General features: G+C 39.6%; 1 protein-coding gene across 1 annotated transcript in view; it reads right to left on the reverse strand.

Moving 5' to 3' along the window:
- Window positions 1-804: 804 nt before the first annotated feature.
- Window positions 805-19260, reverse strand: part of LOC121443687 (carbohydrate sulfotransferase 7) — a 42967-nt gene continuing 24511 nt past the window's right edge. The window contains exon 2 of the mRNA XM_041645492.1: window positions 805-1248. The gene's annotated coding sequence lies outside the window, so the exon portion shown is untranslated. The remainder of the gene's footprint in view (window positions 1249-19260) is intronic.

Here is a 19260-nt window from a genome sequence, read left to right on the forward strand (position 1 = left end):
GTAGGCAGGTACAAGTTTGAGACCAGCTTTAGCTGCACAGACAGGTTAACACTGGGGTCTGAGCCTCCATGCTAACATCTTTTTGGGATTTTTAGACTTAAAAGAAACGGTTTAAATGTGGTCTCAGCCTGGGATTCCTCCCGCCCCGAAGAGTCTCCCAGGCTGTGAGTGCAGAACCCTAAAGAACACATCACCAGGAGTTGGCAACATGAATCTGTGAGACTGAAGGGTATAAACTTGACATTGTAATTTAATAGTTTCTTGTAGAATGACTGCTAAAATTTTTGACTCCAAATGGCATAGAGATGGCTCAGTCGTTAAGAACACTGGCTTCTCTTCCAGAGGACTGGGATTTGATTCTCACATGCCAGTTTACAAAGCTCAAAACTATCTGTAACTCTATTTCCAGTGGATCTGATTCCCTCTTCTGGCCTCCATGGGAACTAGGCATGAACATGGCACACAGACATACATGCAGATAATACACTCATACAGGTAAAATAAAATTTAAAAAGAAAATTCTTGAACCCCATATACAGTTTCCTTCATGGTTCTTATATTCCTTTTATATAGACTATTGAACTCATGCAATTGAGCCATTTCCCAAAATCTGCTTAGCAAAACAAGCCCTGTCATTAGCATGATGCTTGTGCCATTTAACTGCATAGTTAAAAAAAAAAAACAAACAAACTACTAAATAGAACAATTTGAAAGCAAAAAAAAAAAAAAAAGTTTCAATTTCTTTAGATCTCCTATCCCCAGAGAAAACTGGTTCTACAGGAGGAGGGCTAATGGAAAGAAACCTAGACACAAAACCACCCAGACCTTTTATTTAATATACAGTAATTTATTCAAGAAAGGCACAACTGCACTTGGCCCTTATTCACATTGATGACTTTTGTCCAGACATCTGCTGATGCGAAATGGAATCGTGTCACATCTTCTTTGTTGTCAGGATGCCTTGTTGAAATGTCTCAAGCAGAGCCAAGTTCAGCCTGGGAACTAAAACTTTTCCTATTTTATGACCATAAATATCCACATTGCACTGTCACTTCCTTTCAGGAAACTTCATCTCTGCCAATGTGTCCGTCATTACTTAACAGCTTGTGATGTTCCTGACCAGCAGATTTGCACAGCAGTTGGTACCAAATTGGTCCCAGTCTCTGACAGTATGATAGATTGCCTCCACCTCGCAGCCTCTCTGCCGTTGGTGCAGCCTGCTGAGCTCACCTGTTTGTGGCCACTGACCTGGAAGGGAAAGAACAAAAGATGTTTGACCTTCATAGAAATTCAGTCTGGCCAGGTGGAGGTGGTGCGCGTCTTTAATCCCAGCACTCGGGAGGCAGAGGCAGGAGGATCTCTGTGAGTTTGAGACCAGCCTAGGCTACAAGAGCTAGTTCCAGGATAGGGACCAAAGCTACAGAGAAACTCTATCTCGAAAAAACAAAAGAAAAATTCACAGTCTGTTGAACCCTGGTGATTTTTAACTGCAGTTTTCTTTATTCAAGTTATGTTATCAAGTATTGAAAGTGCATAGCAAATCAATGCCTGTTATTTCTGTTTGTAAAAGACACACAGAGAAAATGTTACTTGAGGTGTTCAGTGGATGGGAGAAGATAATACAGGCCCCTCTGCAAATATTACTGTGTTTTATACAGCTACCAAGGTGGGATGCCTGCTGAAAAAAGCCTTCTGGCACTCTGGCCAGGGAAGCAGGTAGACTAACTGCAGAAATTCACCTCTTCTGCTCCTCCAAATCCACTCCCCCAGTTTAACTCCCAGCTCTGCAGCAGAACACCTTCTGAAGCCTCCCTTGCCCAAGTGCTTCCACCTCCAGTGGCTCCTACAGATCTTCCCAACCACTCCAGCAGGCGCACCCTGGAAACACACAGGTCACCCCTGCTAGGGAAGCAGGTAGGCTAACTGCAGATCTTCACTTCCTTCAAGTCCAGTACCCCAGTCTCATCCCTGGCTCTGTAGCACACCACCTATAGACTCCCTTGTGAAGGAAATTAATAAAACAGTTCATGATATGAAAGTGGAAACAAATCAATAAAAGAAACCCAAATTGAGGGAAATCTGGAAGTGAAAAATTTAGGAGCTTGAATAGGAACCACAGAGGCAAGCTTTACAGGAGATGGAAGAGTCTTAGGTGTTGAAGATACGATTGAAAAGGAATGATAAATTGGTCAGAAAGTGTTAAATCTAAAACTCCTGGCTCAAAAGATCCAGGAAATCTGGGACACAATGAAAAGACCAAATCCAAGAATAATAGGAACAAGGAAAGAAAAGGAACATGGGCCAAAGGCACAGGAAGTATTTAACAGGATCTTAGTAAACTTCCCTAACATAAAAAAGTAGGTGTCTATGAAGGTACAAAAAGCATATAAAGCAGATTGGACCAGAAAAGAAAGTCCCCTCGGCACATAATAATCAAAACAGTAAATTTACAGAGCAAAGAAAGAATATTAAAAGCTACAATGGGAAAGACCAAGTAACACATAAAAGCAGACTTGCTAGAATTACACCTGACTTCTCAATGGAGACTCTAAAAGCCAGAAGGGCCTTGAGAGATGTGCTGCAGACTCCAAGAGACAACAGATGTAAGCCCAGATTACTATATGCAGCAAAACTTTCAATTACCATAGATGGACAAAAACAAGATATTCCATGCTAAAAGTAAATTTAAGCAATATCTATCCAAAATATAGCCCCACAGAAGGGGCTAGAAGGAAAACTCCAACCTAAAGAGATTGACTACACCCAAGAAAACATTGGGAATAAATAATCCCAGACCAGCTAAATGAAGAAATGGGAAACACACACATAGACACACCCCACAATCACCACCACCAACAACATCAAAATCACAGGAGACAACAATCGTCATTTATATTTTTCATCAGTGGTCTCAATTATTTAATAAAAAGACACAGACAAACAGAAGGATGTTAAAACAGTATCCATCCTTTTGCTGCGTCCAAGAAACATACCACAATATCAAAGATAGACATTACCTCAGAGTAAAGTGTTGAAAAAAGTTATTCCAAGTAAATGCAAGTGCGTGTAGTTATTTTAATATTTAACAAAATAAATGAGAACTAATCAGAAGAAATAGGGAAGAACACTACATACTCATTAGAGGAAAAATCTACCAAGAAAGACATTTTAATTCTTAGCATCTAAGCACACTAAATACTGCTTAAATCACATATAGACCCTCACACACTGACAGTGGGAGACTTCAATACCCCACTCTTGCCATAGACAAGTCATCAAAATCCCCCAAAAATCTAAACAGAGAAATGCTAGAGCTAATAGACATTATAAGCCAAATAAGCCTAACAGATATTTGCGGAACATTTTATTCAAATACAAAAGAATACACCTTCTCAGCACTTCATAGATTTTGGACACAAACAAGTACCAACAGATACAAGAAAATAAAGACAAGTCCTCTGCTTCTTGTCTGACCACATGGATTACAGCTGGATGTCAACAACAACAGAAACAACAGAAAGCTTACAAACTCAAGGAAAATGAACAACACTATACTGAATGAAAAATGAGTCAAGAGAGAAACAAATAAGACTTTCTAAAGTTGAGTGAAAATGAATACACAACATACCCAAACTTAAAGGACACAATGATAGTGGTTCTAAAAAGTAAGTTCTTAGCACTAAGTGCCTACATAAAAAAATACCGAAGAGATTTCATGCTAACAAAGTAACAGCACACCTGAAAGCTCTAGAACAAGGCAAAAAGAAAAACATCACCCCCAAAGGAGTAGATGGCAAGAAATAATCAAACTCCAGGCTAAAATCAGAAACAAGCAAAAAGACAATACAAATAATCAAGAAACAACTGGTTGATTCTTTGAGAAAAACCACTATGCCTGAAAAAACCCTTATCAGAATTAACTAAAAGGTAGAGAGAAAATATCCAAATTATCAAAATCAAAAAATAAATGGGGGTGGGACAGAACAACAGACACCAAGGAAATCCAGCGAATCATAAGGACATTAAAAACCTGTACTCCACCGAATTGGAAAATATAAAAGAAATGGATAATTTGCTTGATAGGTACCACTTACCCAAGACCAGATAGTTTTAGTGCAGAATTCTACCAGACTTTCAAAGAAGAGTTAATGCCAATACTATTTAAATTATTCCACAAAATAGAAGCAAAAGGAACATTGTCCAATTCATTTTATGAGGCCATAGTTATCCTGATACCCAAACTACATAAAGACCCAACAAAAAGAATTACAGACTAATTCTCCCTATAAACATAGTTGGGAAAATACTTGCAAACCAAATCCAAGAACACATCAAAAAAGATCATACACATGGTCAAGTAGGCTCCTTCCTAGAGATGCAGGAATGGTTCAATATATGAAATCTATCAGTGTAATCCACCATATAAACTAAAGGGAAAAAAAAAACATGATCTCAGAAGCTGAAAAAGCCTTTGATAAAATCCATTATCCCTCCATGATAAATGTCTTGGAGAGATGAGGGATATAATGAGCCTATGTAAACATAATAAAAACAATTTACAGCAAGGCCATTGCCAACGTCAAATTAAATGGAGAGAAACTCAAAGCAGTTGTACTAAAATCAGGAACAAAACAATGTTGATCACTCTCTATATACCTATTTGTAGTATTTAGAGTTTCTGTTGCTGTAAAGAGACACCATGGCCACAGCAACTGTTATAAAGTAGCTCAATATAAAATTAACTCACAAAAAATCAGTAATCCTACTATATACAATGATAAATGATATAGTCCTCTTATATACAAATGATAAACAGACTGAGAAAGAGATCAAAGAAACAACACCTTTCACAACAGGCTCAAATAATGCATAGTATCTAATGAAGTAAGTGAAAGGTTTGTATGATAAAACTTCAGTATTGAAGAAATAAATTGAATACGATATCAGAAGTTGGAAAGATCTCCCATACCCATGGATCACTAGGATTAATTGCCATCCTACCGAAAAATATATGCATCCAATGCAATACTTTTCAAAATTCCAACAGAATTCATAGATCTTGAAAGGACAATTTTCAGCTTCCATATGGAAAAACAGGAAAACTAGGATAGCTAACAATCCTGAATAGCAAAAGAACTATGAGAGGTATTACTATCTCTGTTTGCAAGCTGTACTTTGGAACTATAATAATACAATCGCATGATATTGGCACAAAAACAGAAACGTTGATTAATGGAATAGAACTGAAGACCCAGACATAAATCCACAGAACTATAAACACCCGATTTTTTGTATATAAGGAAGTCAGAAACACACACTGGAAAAACCACCTTCAACAAATGGTGCTGGCCACAATGGATGTAGGCATGTAAAAATATGCAAATAGATCCATATCTATCATTTTGCACAAAACTCAATCCAAGTGAATCAAGGACCTCAACATAAAACCAGGTACACTGAACCTGATAGAAGAGAAAGTTGGGAATAGCCTTGAACACATTGGCACAGAAGACCACTACCTGAACAGGACACCAGGAGTGCACACACTAAGATCGACAATTAATACATTGGACCTCATGAAACTGAAAAACTACTGTGTTGCCAATGATACTTATTCAGAATGGGAAAAGATTTTTACCAACTACACATCTGATAGAGGTTTAATGACACCTAGGGTAAAACCAAATATTAGTTGTCTTAAAAATTGATGAAATAACTCCTAATGATATCTTGCTGTATTCATAGATCAGTGCCTTATTCAGCCGTCATCAGAGAAGCTTCCTAGTGCAACAGATGGGAACAAATACAGAGAGCCACAGCCAGACATCACACACACACACACACACACACACACACACACACACAGAGAGAGAGAGAGAGAGAGAGAGAGAGAGAGAGAGAGAGAGAGAGAGAGAGAGAGAGAGAGAGAGAGAGCCTGGATCACAGAGCTCTAAATGGGAAGTTTCCATCAAATCCCTCCCCTCAGAGCTCAGAGAACACTGCAGAAGAAGAGGTGGAAAGAATGGAGGAGACTAGGAGAATAAAGCCTTTTAAATAAACATGAGCAAAGCTCACAGATACTAAAGCAGCATCCACAGGGGCCTGCAGGGGTCTGCACCAGGTCCTCAAAATATATATTACAGCTTTCAGTTTAGCATTTTCGTGGGACTCCCAAGAGTATGAATGAGTGGGTCTCTGATTCCTGTGCCTTCTCTTGGGCTCTTTTCCTTGAGGGTTGCCTTGTCAAACTTCAATGTGATGGCTGTTGTTTTATCTTATTGCTGTGAATATATTTTATCACCATTGGTTAATAAAGAAGCTTCTTTAGCCTATGGTAGAGCAGAATATAGCTAGGCAGAAAATCCAGATACAGGGAGAAAGAAGGCAGGGTCAGGGAGTCACCAGGAGCCTCTGGGGAAGCAAGATGTGAGGTAACAAGCCACAAGCCTTGTGGTAAAATATAGAATAATAGAAATGATTTTTAAGTTGTAAAAGCTAATTAATAATAAACCTGATGTAATAGACCAAACAGTTTGTAATTAATATTAAGAGTGGTTATTTGGGAACTGGCGGGTGGGAGAGAAACCTCCAATTACATTTTATTATATTTTATGTATCATGTTTGGTTGTTATCTCCTAGAAGCCTATTACTTTCTAATGAGAGACAGAAAAGGAGTGGGTTGGGGTTGGGAAGGAAGTGGGAAGAGCAGAGGGAGGAGTAACTATAATCAGGATATACTGTATGAACAAAGAATTTATTTTCATTAAAAGGGGAGGGGAGAAAGAAAAGAGCTTTCAGAGGCATGTTGGGAAGATGTGGGGAGGAGCTGGGATTGAAGCCACATCTTTAGGTAAACAGGGTAACTCTATTTAAACCCTTTTCATATATGTATGCAAATATGTTTTAGGAAGTTTCCATAGTAGTAATTTCCATATAGTTCTTTCAAAGGTCTTTAGTGTTAGTTATCCTTACCCATAATCCTCTCCTCTTCCTTCCTTCCCCCACCCCATTTAACTCTTTCTGTATCATTATACCCCTTTTCCCTTCACAGCTATGTACTCTTCCCCCTTTCTTTGAAATTGCCCTCATAGCCCCCTTAACAGTTTTTGCCTTCTATAGGCACTCCAATTTAAACACTCTTATCTAGATTCAAATCTAGCATCCACACAGGAGAGAGATCATGTGACATTTATCATTCTGAGTGTGGGTTATCTGACTCAGTATGATTATTTTCAGCTCCATTCATTTGCCAGCAAATGTTATAATTTATCTTTAGAACTGTCTAGTATCTCATTGTGTTATGAACCACTCTTTCATTATCTATTCCAATCATCTGTTAATGGACATCTAGGCTGTTTCCATTTCCTGGCTACTGTGAATAGAGCAGCCATGAATATGGATGACCAAGTGTCTCTGTCATAAGATGTAGCGTCCTTTGAAAATATGTCCAGGAGTGGTATTGCTGGATCATGTTGTAGATCTATTTCTAATATTTTGAGGAACCTACATACTGATTTCCATGAAACCATACCAGTTTACACTCCTGCAAACAGTGAATAAGTGTTTCTCTTTTCCCAATCCATGCTAGTATTTGTTATCGTTTGTTTGTTCTTATATATTCTAGATACCAAACCACTATCAGATGTATAGCTGGTAAAGACTTTTTCATCCTGTACGCTGTCTCATCACTTAAATGATGTTTTTCTGTACTAAAGCTTTTGAGTCTCATAAGATCACATTTGTCAACTCTCTACCACCCTGAACATGCCTGATCTTGCTACTAGTTTCTTGATTTGGGGGTCTTCACTCTGATATTAAATGGGTATGAAGTTTAGCATTTTTTCTATTGTGCAAAGATATCTATCAGTTTAATAGAACTACTGGTGCTGGGCATTTAATCCCAGCACTCAGGTGGAAGAGGCAGGTGAATCTCTGAGTTCAAGGTCAGTCTGTTCTTCACAGTGTGTTGCAGAGCATCCAGGGCTACATAACAGGGAGAGCTGTCTCAAAAACAAAACAAAACAAAACCCGAAAATTATCGATGAACAGTTTGGGGAGAAAGATTTTTCAAAATGATTAGAAATGTACAATACAAGCTTCTCTTTTAAATGGCCAGATAGCCCAGTGCCAAGCCTGACCATTTGAAGTCATTCCTGGGACCCTCCTGTACACAGTTGCTGTGCCATGCACATGCCCCCATCCACAATGTTCCAATGTTCACAACATACAATCAAAATGTAGTGTTAAAAAAAATCTTAAAACTTGGAGATGGGGTGGAGTACCTGTTTTTTTTTTTTTTTTGACCTGGGTTCAGCTCCCAGCATCCACCTGGCAGCTCACAAATGTGATGCACATTTCTGGCCTCTGAAGGTGTTGTATGCCCTGTGATGGCTAGTTTGATGGCAACTTGACATAAGCTAAAGTCATATGAGAGGAGGGAACCTTAATTAAGAAAATGCCTCTAGAAGGGCAGACTGTAGGCAAGCCTGTAGGGTCTAGCCAGGGCTGGTGGTCCTGGCTTCTATAAGAGAGCAGGCTGAGCAAGTCATGGCAGCAGGCTAGTAAGCAGCACCCTCCATGGCATCTGCATCAGTTCCTGCCTGCAGGTTCCTGCCCTGTTTGAGTTCCTGTCCTGACTTCCTTCGATGATGAACAATGTTGTGGAAGTGTAAGCCAAATAAACCCTCTCCTCCCAAATTTCTTTTAGTTCTGATGTTTCATCCCAGCGACTAAGACACCTCCTTTCAGATAATTCTAGCTTGTGTCAAGTTGACATAAAACTAGGCAGCACAGTCAGCAACCCTATCCTGGCTGTAACCAAATAGGGTGCCAGTGTCCTGCTAGTGGAGGTTTGCTAAAATGATTGAGACAAGAGTCAGAGATAAAGAGCACAAGACCCTAAACATGCAAAAGAAAATGAAAAGAGCACTCACTTTTCAAACAAAAAACCAAGAAAATTTCACCTTGAATGAGAAAGAACACTTGACAGATTGCAATACTGACACAACACTGTTATTAAAATAACCAGAAACAAGCTTAAAGGAGTGATATGGCTAATTGTGGTTGTCAGCTTGACCTGGATGTGGAGTCAAGTAAAAGGCAAGCTGATGGGCATACCTGTGAAGTAGTTTTCTAACTAGATTACTTGAAGTGGAATGCCTGCACTAAATGGGGGTGCTGGCCCAGATAAAAAGAAAGACTGAGAGAGGAAAAAAAGGTTTTGCCTTCTTCCACTCTTGCCAGCAACTTCATCTACACTACACTGCTTCTTCTTCTTCTTTTGCATGTGTTGCTAATAGCAGAACCTAGCCTCTTCAGGCTTCCAACTTGGAGTGACGACCTGGAACTCTCTAGAAATTTTTCCTACCTTTAGCACCAGACTGGAAGTGCTGAGGCATTCTGTCCCATGGGTGAAGATGCTACTGTGTTCTCAACTTCTCCCAGTAGGAAGCTAGCCATTGTTAGATGACTCAGACCATATAAAATAAGACAATCTAATAAAACTTCTAATATATATTCATTCTAAAGGTTGTTCCTCTAGAGAACCCTGATGAATACAGGCAGTTATTATTAAAGTAGTGCTTCAACTAACACTTATAAACACCATTAAAATAAAAAATGATAAATGTTCAAAGAAATATAATACATATATACATATATACATATATACATATATACATATACATTTTCTAGACAGGGTTTCTTTGTAGTTCTTGAGCCTGTCCTGGAACTTGCCCTGTAGACCAGGGTGGTCTCAAACTCAGAGATCCACCTGCCTTGACTCCCAAGTGATGGGATTAAAGGTATGTGCCATCACTACCTGACTTTTTTGGGGGGAAGGGGGCATATTTTTAAGGAATCAAATGGAAAACAAAATTTTTGAGACAATGTTTTACTATGTGACTCAGGTTAGCCTCGACTTTGTGATCCTCGTGCCTTAGACTTTTGAGTTCTGGAATTACAGATATGTGAAACCATACCTGACAACCAGTTGGAAATTTTAGACGTGTAAAATACAATACATCCCCCAAAAAAACTCTCTGGGTGGGCTGAACTGCGAAACATGCTGACTGAATAAATAATTACCAAATTCTGGGGCAGGAGGTATAGCTTGGTGTTTAAGAGCACATGCTACTCTTGCAGAGGACCAAAGTTTGGTTCCCAATCTACATGGTGGTTCAAAAATACCTGTAATTCAAGTTCCAGAGTTAACTTATGCCCACTTCCGGCCTCCATACAGGTGGTGCCCATACATACATGCAGGCACTCATGCATACACATAAAAATAATAAGTACTTTAAAAAAAGAATTACTGGGTCTGGAGAGATGTCTTAGAGGTTAAGAGTACTGGCTGCTCTTCCAGAGGTCCCGAGTTCAATTCCCAGCAACCACATGGCAGGTCACAACACTTATAATGAGATCTGGTGCCCTCTTTCTGGCGTGTATGCATATGTGCAGGAGGAACACTGCAGAATAAATAATAAAAATTTTAAAAAAGAATTGAGTAGACTCAATGCAAACAAAAGAAAACAGTGAAAAAGGATGAACAGAGGGCCAGGTGTGGTAAGCCTGACACTTGTTGGCAGAGGCAGGCAAATCTCTGAGTTTGCAGTGAGCACCAGGCCTTGCAGGGTACATAGAGAGACCCCGTCTCAAAACAAAATAAGACAAAAAAAGATGAATTGAGCTGACAAGTCTGGTGTACTCCAATAACTGATCTACCTTCATGCCAGCAGAGTTCCAGTAAGAGGCTGAAAGTATACTTGAAGAAATATGCTTGAAATTTCCACAAATTTGACAAACGGCTTAAGTTCACAGATTCAGTAATGTCTGAGAATGTTAATCAATAAAGACTCAAAGAAACCTACCCACAAACAAAGCACGATCAAGTTTCAGAAAAGTAACTTCTAGCCAGGGATGGTGATGCATACCTATAATACCAGCACTTGAGTGGTGTAAACAGAAAATCATGAATTTGAAGTTATCCTGGGCTAATTAGAAAAACTATCTTTTAGTAATTTAATTAGGTTAATTGATTCATCAAATTAAGAAAAGATTAAGAAAATTCTTGAAAGTATCTAGAGATAAATGACATCATTTATGGGAAAGTGTAATGGATTTAATATCTGAAAGCATGGTGGTTTGAAGTGCCACATATTTTCAGCGATGGAAAGAAAGTAACTGTTAACCCAGATTTCTATATCCCATAATAATATCCTTCAGGAGTGATTTTGAAATAATGACTTCCTCAATGGAAAACAGTTTGTTGATGTACAATAAGTGCTAAAGGAAGTTTTTCCAGCTGAAAGCAAATGCTAAAAGAAGAGTACACATCCCTAACAAATGGAGACAGAACAGAGTAAGGAAATACAAGGAAACAAATAGACTCTTTTCTTATAGAAACTGTTGTATGTGTGTCTGCACACACCCACATGTGGGAGGGCTATGCATGCTCATGAATGCAAAAGACAAAAGAGGATGTTGGATGTCCTGCTCTATCACTCTTTATTCCTTTGAGTCTGGGTCCTGAACCTGGAGCTAGGCTGGCACCAAGTCCAGCCATCCTCCTGTCTCCACACCACTAGGGGTTGTAGACATCCATGCCCCACTTTTTACATGGGCTCTGTGTATCTCCACTCACTTTTATTTTTTGTTTGCTTGTTTGGTTGGTTTGGTTTTGTCAAGACAGGGTTTTCCTGTTTAGTCTTGGCTGTCCCAAAACTCACTCTGTAGACCAGGCTGGCCTCAAACTCAGAGATCTACCTGCCTCTGCCTCGCAAGTGTTGATATTAAAGGAGTGAGCCACCGCTGCCTGGCTGCACTCAGGTTCATCATTATTATTAAATGTTTCATTTATTTTAATACCACCCATGGTTTCCCCTCCTTCTCTTCCCATTTCCTTCCCCACCTCCCATATAACTCCCCCATCTAGTCAGTGCAGCAAATGCTCTTATCTGATGAGCCATTTTCCCCAGATCACAAATTACATTGGATTTTAAGGCAAATTTAGACTGTATGATTTTGTTTTCAATACATACAGAGAAACTATTTAAGAGAATCATGAAAAGGGAAGAAGTTAAAGAGACCCCAATGCAAATGGCTGCTCTAGATGCAGCAAATAGTTAACTCAAGTAGGCTAGAGTAAGTTGCATATGTAAAATTCAAAGGAGCCACTGAAATAAACATACATAGAGGTCTGCTCAGAAATACTGCAGGGAAATTGAAGTGAAGTTTTGAAAAAATATTCAAATCAGAAAAGGCAGAAAGGGGAAATCAGAAAAATAATGGAAAAACAGCAGATGTAAGCCCTAAAAATATCAATAATTATTTTACAAATGGTTTCAATACTTGATAACCTGGGTAAATTGCACTAATTCCTCAAAAGCACAAAACTACCCTAACTCTGCCCATATGAAATGGATAATTTGAAAAATTCAAAAACAATAAAAACTGGAGTTAATAGTAAAGACTCTTCCAAAGAAAATTTCCTGGCCCATATAGTTTCAATGGATAATTCTACCAAATAATTAAAGTAGAATTGACATCAATATGACACAATGTTTTTCATACAATTTTAGGTCAGTTTTATCCAGATACTAAAGCCAGACAACCCTGGGGAAATCTGTCAGTCAGTAGCTCTCATAAATTTACATGTGATTCTTTTTACATTTTTTGTTGTTCTTTGAAACAGGGTGTCTTTTTTATTGAAAATAGATTCTTCTCTCATACAATACATCCAGACCACAGACATCCTTCCCTCAGTTCTCCCCAGCTCCCCCAACTTCCCATCTCTTCCAGACCCACTCCCCGCTTCATTTCACTTCAGAAAAGAGCACGCCTCCAAGAGACAACCACCAAACACAACAAAAAAAAAGATGCAATAAGACGAGGCAAAAGCCCTCATATTGAGGCTGGACAATGTAAGCCATTCTGTAGCCCAGGATGTCCTGGAAATTCCTATGTAGCCCAGACTGACTGGGAGCACATGGTCTTCCACATGCTGAGATTAGCACATGCTCAGAATAGAATTGTGCACAATCACATCCAGCTTAGATATTTGTTTTTTTTTAAATTTATTTATTTATTAAAGATTTCTGTCTCTTCCCCGCCACCGCCTCCCATTTCCCCCCCCCCCCCCAATCAAGTCCACCTCTCTCGTCAGCCCAAAGAGCGATCAGGGTTCCCTGCCCTGTGGGAAGTCCAAGGAACCCCCACCTCCATCCAGGTCTAGTAAGGTGAGCATCCAAACTGCCTAAGCTCCCACAAAGCCAGTACGTGCAGTAGGATCAAAAACCCATTGCCATTGTTCTTGAGATCTCATTGTTCGCTATGTTCAGCAAGTCCGGTTTTATCCCATGCTTTTTCAGACCCAGGCCAGCTGGCCTTGGTGAGTTCCCGATAGAACATCCCCATTGTCTCAGTGTGTGGGTGTACCCCTCGCGGTCCTGAGTTCCTTGCTCGTGCTCTCTCTCCTTCTGCTCCTGATTTGGAACTTGGGAGGCAGAGGCAGGCGGATCTCTGTGAGTTCGAGACCAGCCTGGTCTACAAGAGCTAGTTCCAGGACAGGCTCCAAAATCACAGAGAAACCCTGTCTCGAAAAAAAAAAAAAAAAAAAAAAAAAAAAACTTGAACTCTGCCTCAACCTCCTAGGTGCTGGTATCAAAGGCATGCGCCACCACCGCCCGGCCAAGTCACTTTTTTTTTTATTTAAATTTATTTATTTATTAAGGATTTCTGCCTCGTCCCCGCAACCGCTTCCCATTTCCCTCCCCCTCCCCCGATCAAGTCCCCCTCCCTCATCTGCTCGAAGAGCAATCAGGGTTCCCTGACCTGTGGGAAGCCCAAGGACCGCCCACCTCTATCCAGGTCTCGTAAGGTGTGCATCCAAACTGCCTAGGCTCCCACAAAGCCAGTACGTGCAGTGCAGTAGGATCAAAAACCCACTGCAATTGTTCTTGAATTCTCAGTATTCCTCATTGTCCGCCATGTTCAGCTAGTCCGGATTTATCCCATGCTTTTTCAGACCTAGGCCAGCTGGCCTTGGTGAGATCCCAATAGAACATCCCCATTGTCTTAGTGTGTGGGTGCACCCCTCGTGGTCCTGAGTTCCTTGCTCGTGCTTTGTATCAGACCAAATCTGCTGCTGTGGCAGCTTTTGTTGCAAAACCGCAGGTACTTGAGCTTCTGCTAATTCAGGCAGTGGGGTTCCGCTGCAAATTTAGCCAAGGCAGGCAGAATGGGCCTGTGTGGCCGAGTGTGTCTCAGACTCGGCACTGGGGCCGGAGTCACGAACTAAAAAACAGTACCCGGGAGGGTTGCTGTATTAGCTAGCGGGCTACCCGCTTGAGTCGGGGGCAAAATAGCCCAACGTTGGACGCCAAAATGTAACGGCGTAAACAAATGCAGACAGATTGTAAATATATATATATATATATATATATATATATATATATATAGCTTTAATGGCAAATAGACTTACAGAACCACCATTCCTGCAGAGACCAGGAAAGCAGAAGAGACAGCTGGGAGCACGCTCGCCAAATTTATAGGCAAACATTAGCCCGAGGCGAACACGGCCCCTAAGGGGCGGGACTTATCCCTACACCTTTCTAAAAATACTTCAGTTTGGGCAGTGGTGGTATGTTGTAAGGAGGCCACTGGTTCATTTCCCAGATGCCCAGACTCCTGAAATAACCACACAGAAACTTTATTAATTAAATCACGGCTTAGCCCATTAGTTCTAGCTTCTTATTGGCTAACTCTTATATATTAATTTAAACCATGTTCTGTATATCGCCACATGGCAGTGGCTTACTGACAAAGCTTCAGCTTATCTGGCTCTGGCGGCAGCTCCATGGCTTATGCTTCTCTGCCTCCTTTCTCCCAGCATACAGTTTAGTTTCCCCTGCCTAGCAAAGTTCTGCCCTACTATAAGTCCAAAGCAGTACTTTATTAACCACTGGTAATCACAACATACAGAGGAAAATCCCACATTGCCTCCCCCTCTCTGTTTAAATAAAAAGAAAGGTTTTAACTTTAACATAGTAAAACTACATATAACAAAACAGTTATCAAGCAAGAATTACAATTACAATATTTATGTCTACTGTATCTTTCATGATAACTAAGAAAAACTATAACTACATATTCTTCAACTCCATCAAAGACTCCAGAAGGATATATTAAGTGAACAGGAAGCACATCATAAGCAACTTCCAAAATTCTAGAATTGATAGAGACATGTCCCTGCCTGGACAGTCACCCAAAGTTCTTCTGTGTTGTTGTGGCATTCAGTCTTCAGCCCACAGGCCCATTGTGTCCAGCATACTTTTCCACAAAGCAGGAAATTTGACAATCTGTTCTGCCTTGCAATTGCAAAGTTGCTTCCTTCTGTGTCCTGAAGAATGTCTGGCAAACTCTTTCATGAAGCAGGGACCCTGACATTTCAAGCAGTCCAGGCAAGAGCAGTTTCTTGTCTAAATGGCTAACAAACTCCATAAGGAGCCTCTTTGATGCCCATCTTCCTCTTGAAGCAATTGGTGCTGCCAGGAGCAGATGTGTCTTATTGTCATGAAAATTTCTAAGTTTTTAAACATTTTAAATGCCAAATTCTGTAGTCTTTGAAAGATTTGAAGAATGCCTATCCATCTGAAAAACATCTTTGTACATCTAGAAAATCTAACTAACATGACTACAAACTTGACTATTATAGATGACTCTCTATTTAACTATGTTTTAAATAATACATTATATTTTTAAATGAGCTGCATACATAATACCTTAATCAAGAGCAGAAATACACATATAACAAAACTGACCTTAAATATGAATCAGTAAACCAAAATTATACCAATGCAAATCTCTATAACATATACACCTTTAAATCTAAACAAACATTTATAAACAATATTTGGGAATATGGGTGTAGTTCTCTTCAAACTGCTTCCTGCTGTTTATTGGGCAAAGTAATTTTTGAGAAATTTTCAAAGTGACCTTTCAGGGGGTCTTGGTCCATCAGATCACATTAGTCTGGAAGGATTCCACAGGTTCTCATCTTCTGTGGTAACAAAAGCAGAAACTCTTTTCCAAAGCAACAAATCCTTAGACCCAAATTTGGAAGTCATGATACCTTTAGAACATATATGCTGGTTTTGTTTATCAGCCCATATAATGAAATATCTCTCTGTACTTTCACAGTCAAAAATTCAAAGAAAACACAATAATATACATAATCCAGACCCTTTTTGTATATTTCATCTTTATGTGGCTTGTTTTTATTCTTACTCTTTAATATTTATTTTATTATATTTACTCCTTTTATCTATGACTGTTTGTACTCTGTCTCTTTAAAGACTTTGTTTTTTTAAAAATGATTTACTTCTTTCCCAAATCTCTATATTCTTTTTCTTCTCTCTCCAAAGCCTATGTACATTTATCCAACAAGGTGACCCATTTAGAGGTCTTTTTTTAATCTCGAATTGTCTTTATTGCATATCTGTAATCCTTATCAGAACTGCTTCTTAAAATGCTAAGCCCTTCTTATGAGCTTAAGCAGTGGTATGGCCCTTCTGCTTGCTCTGCCCAGTCCAGCATGGTGGAGCTGTTTGCTACCGCTGAGAGCCATGTACATTGTTCCATTTTTAGGCGCACAGCTGGTCTATGTTGCCATTAAGCAAGTTGTAGCATGTTGCTCATAAATCCCATTTAAATGCTCCTTGGCTGAACCTCCCAAAAGAGCTAGAGTCATTTGTGCTGGAGAACCAGGAAACTGCTGTTTTGAAACTGCATTTTTTTTCTGTTACTGCTGAATCAGGAAGACCTCTCTTAAGGGAGCTGCAGCAAGCTTCCAGCTTAAAAAAAATGCAGCTAAACTTTGTTTGTTGTGTCTAGAGTTCCCTTTTAAGCTTTCTCAGGTTTAATGTGGATATAGTGGACCATATTGGAGAGCCATTTTGCTGTAAGGAGGGCACTTGTTCATTTCATGACAGCTCAGACTCCCGAAATGACCACCCAGAAACTGTATTAATTAAATCACATCTTGGTCCATTAGCTCTAGCTTCTTATTGGTTAACTCTTACATATTAGTGGCACACACTTTTAATCCCAGCACTCAAGAGGTAGAGACAGGTGAATCTCTGTGAGTGTGAGGCCAGCCTAGTCTACAGAATGAGTGCCAGGGCAGGCTCCAAAGCTACAGAGAAATTCCATCTTGAAAAACCAAAAAGAAAGGTTTTGTTTGTTTTAAAGAATACCAAGTCACTAGTCAGGGACTTCCCAGGGAGCAGGCCTCAGTCAGTGATCTCTATAGGAATGGGTCCAATACAGTGACCTCTGCTGGAGCAGGTCCAAGGCAGCAACATCAGTGGAAGCATCCCCAAGCAAGCACCCTCAATAGGAGCAGGCCCAAATGACCTCCAACCTCCAGAATTGCAGAACAATACTGGGGAGCACCAAGCAACCTCTGGGAACACTGACTGACTGGAACCATGGTCCTGAGGAACAACCATCTGAGCCTTGGGTCCATTGGCATGTGGAAGACTGATCACCAGAGACACAGCACCAGCTACACCAATCAAAGGAAAAGATGGGTAGACAAGGTAAGAACACAGTCAACACCACAAAGAGCAACACAACACCAACAAAAACTAGTGGCTCTACAACAATAAGAATTGAACACCAAAATATAGATGAAGCAGAAGAAAATAACCAAAAAATAACTTTAGGAGAATGTTTGAGGCCCTTAAAGAGGAAATGAAAAATTCCCTCAAAGAAATGGAAGAAAAGACAAACAAAAAATTGAAAGAGATCAATAAATTCCTTAAAGAAACCAAGAAATGGCAATCAAACAAAAGAAAGAAATGATTAAAGGCTTGAAAACCAAAATAGAGTAAAGAAAACACAAACCGAGGGAATTTTGAAAACAGAAAATATGAAAAAAACATTCAGGAACCACAAACGCAAGCATAAACAGTAGAATACCAGAGATGGATGAGAGAATCTTAAGCACTGAAGATACAATAGAGGAAATAGATTCATCAGTCAAGGAAAACATTAAACCTAACAAAAGCTTAAGACAAAATATTCAGGAAATATGGGACACCATGAAAAGACCAAACATAAGAATAATAGTGATAAAAAGAGGAGAAGTTCAATTCAAAAGCCAGAAAACATATTCAACAAAATCACAGAACAAAACTTTCCCAACCTAAAGACAGATATGCATATGAAGATACAAGAAGCTTACAGAACACCAAACGGAAAGGATCAAAAAAAAAAAGTCCCCTCACCACATAATAATCAAAACACTAAACATACACAATAAATAACATTGAGAGCTACAAAGGAAAAAAACTATGTAACATATAAAGGCAGACCTATCAGAATTACATCTGACTTCTCAATGGATACACTGAAAGCCTGAGCAAGTATTGTGGAGACACTAAGAGACCACAGATGCCAGCCCAGACTACTATACCCAGCAAAACTTTAATCACCATAGAAGGACAAAACAAGATATTCCATGACAGAACCAGACTTAACCAAAACCTAGCCATAAATCCAGCCCTACACAATTTTAGAAGGAAAATTCCTACCCAAGGAAGTTAGCTACATCCACAAAAACACAGACAATAGATGATCTCACAGCAGCAAATCCCAAAGAAGGGAAAAATAAAATAACATCACTCCTGCATTGCTGGTGGGAATGCAAGCTGGTACAACCCCTTTGTGTGTCAGCATGGCAATTCATCAGAAAATTAGGAAACAACCTTCCTCAAGACCCAGTAATACCACTTTTGGATATATATCCAAAGGATGCTCAATCGTGCCGCAAGGACATGTGCTCAACTATGTTCATAGCAGCATTGTTTGTCATAGCAAGAAACTGGAAACAACCTAAATGCCCCTAGACAGAAGAATGGATAAGGAAAATGTGGTACATTTGTACAATGGAGTCCTACATAGCAGAAAAAAAATAACAACATCTTGAATATTGCAGGCAAATGGATGGAGCTAGAAAACATCATTTTGAGTGAGGTAACCCAGACAGAGAAAGACAATTATCACATGTACTCACTCATAAGTGGTTTTTAAACATTAATCAAAGAAAACCAGCCTACAAATCACAATTCCAGAGAACTTACACAACAATGAGGACCCTAAGAGAGACATACATAGATCTAATCTATATGGGAAGTAGAGAAAGACAAGATCTCCTGAGTAAATTGGGAGCATGGGGACCTTGAAAGAGGGTTGAAGGG

This window comes from Microtus oregoni, unplaced genomic scaffold (assembly GCF_018167655.1).
Source record: "Microtus oregoni isolate MIOR12 unplaced genomic scaffold, Mior012 000112F_000, whole genome shotgun sequence".
NCBI classification, from domain to species: Eukaryota; Metazoa; Chordata; class Mammalia; order Rodentia; family Cricetidae; genus Microtus; species Microtus oregoni.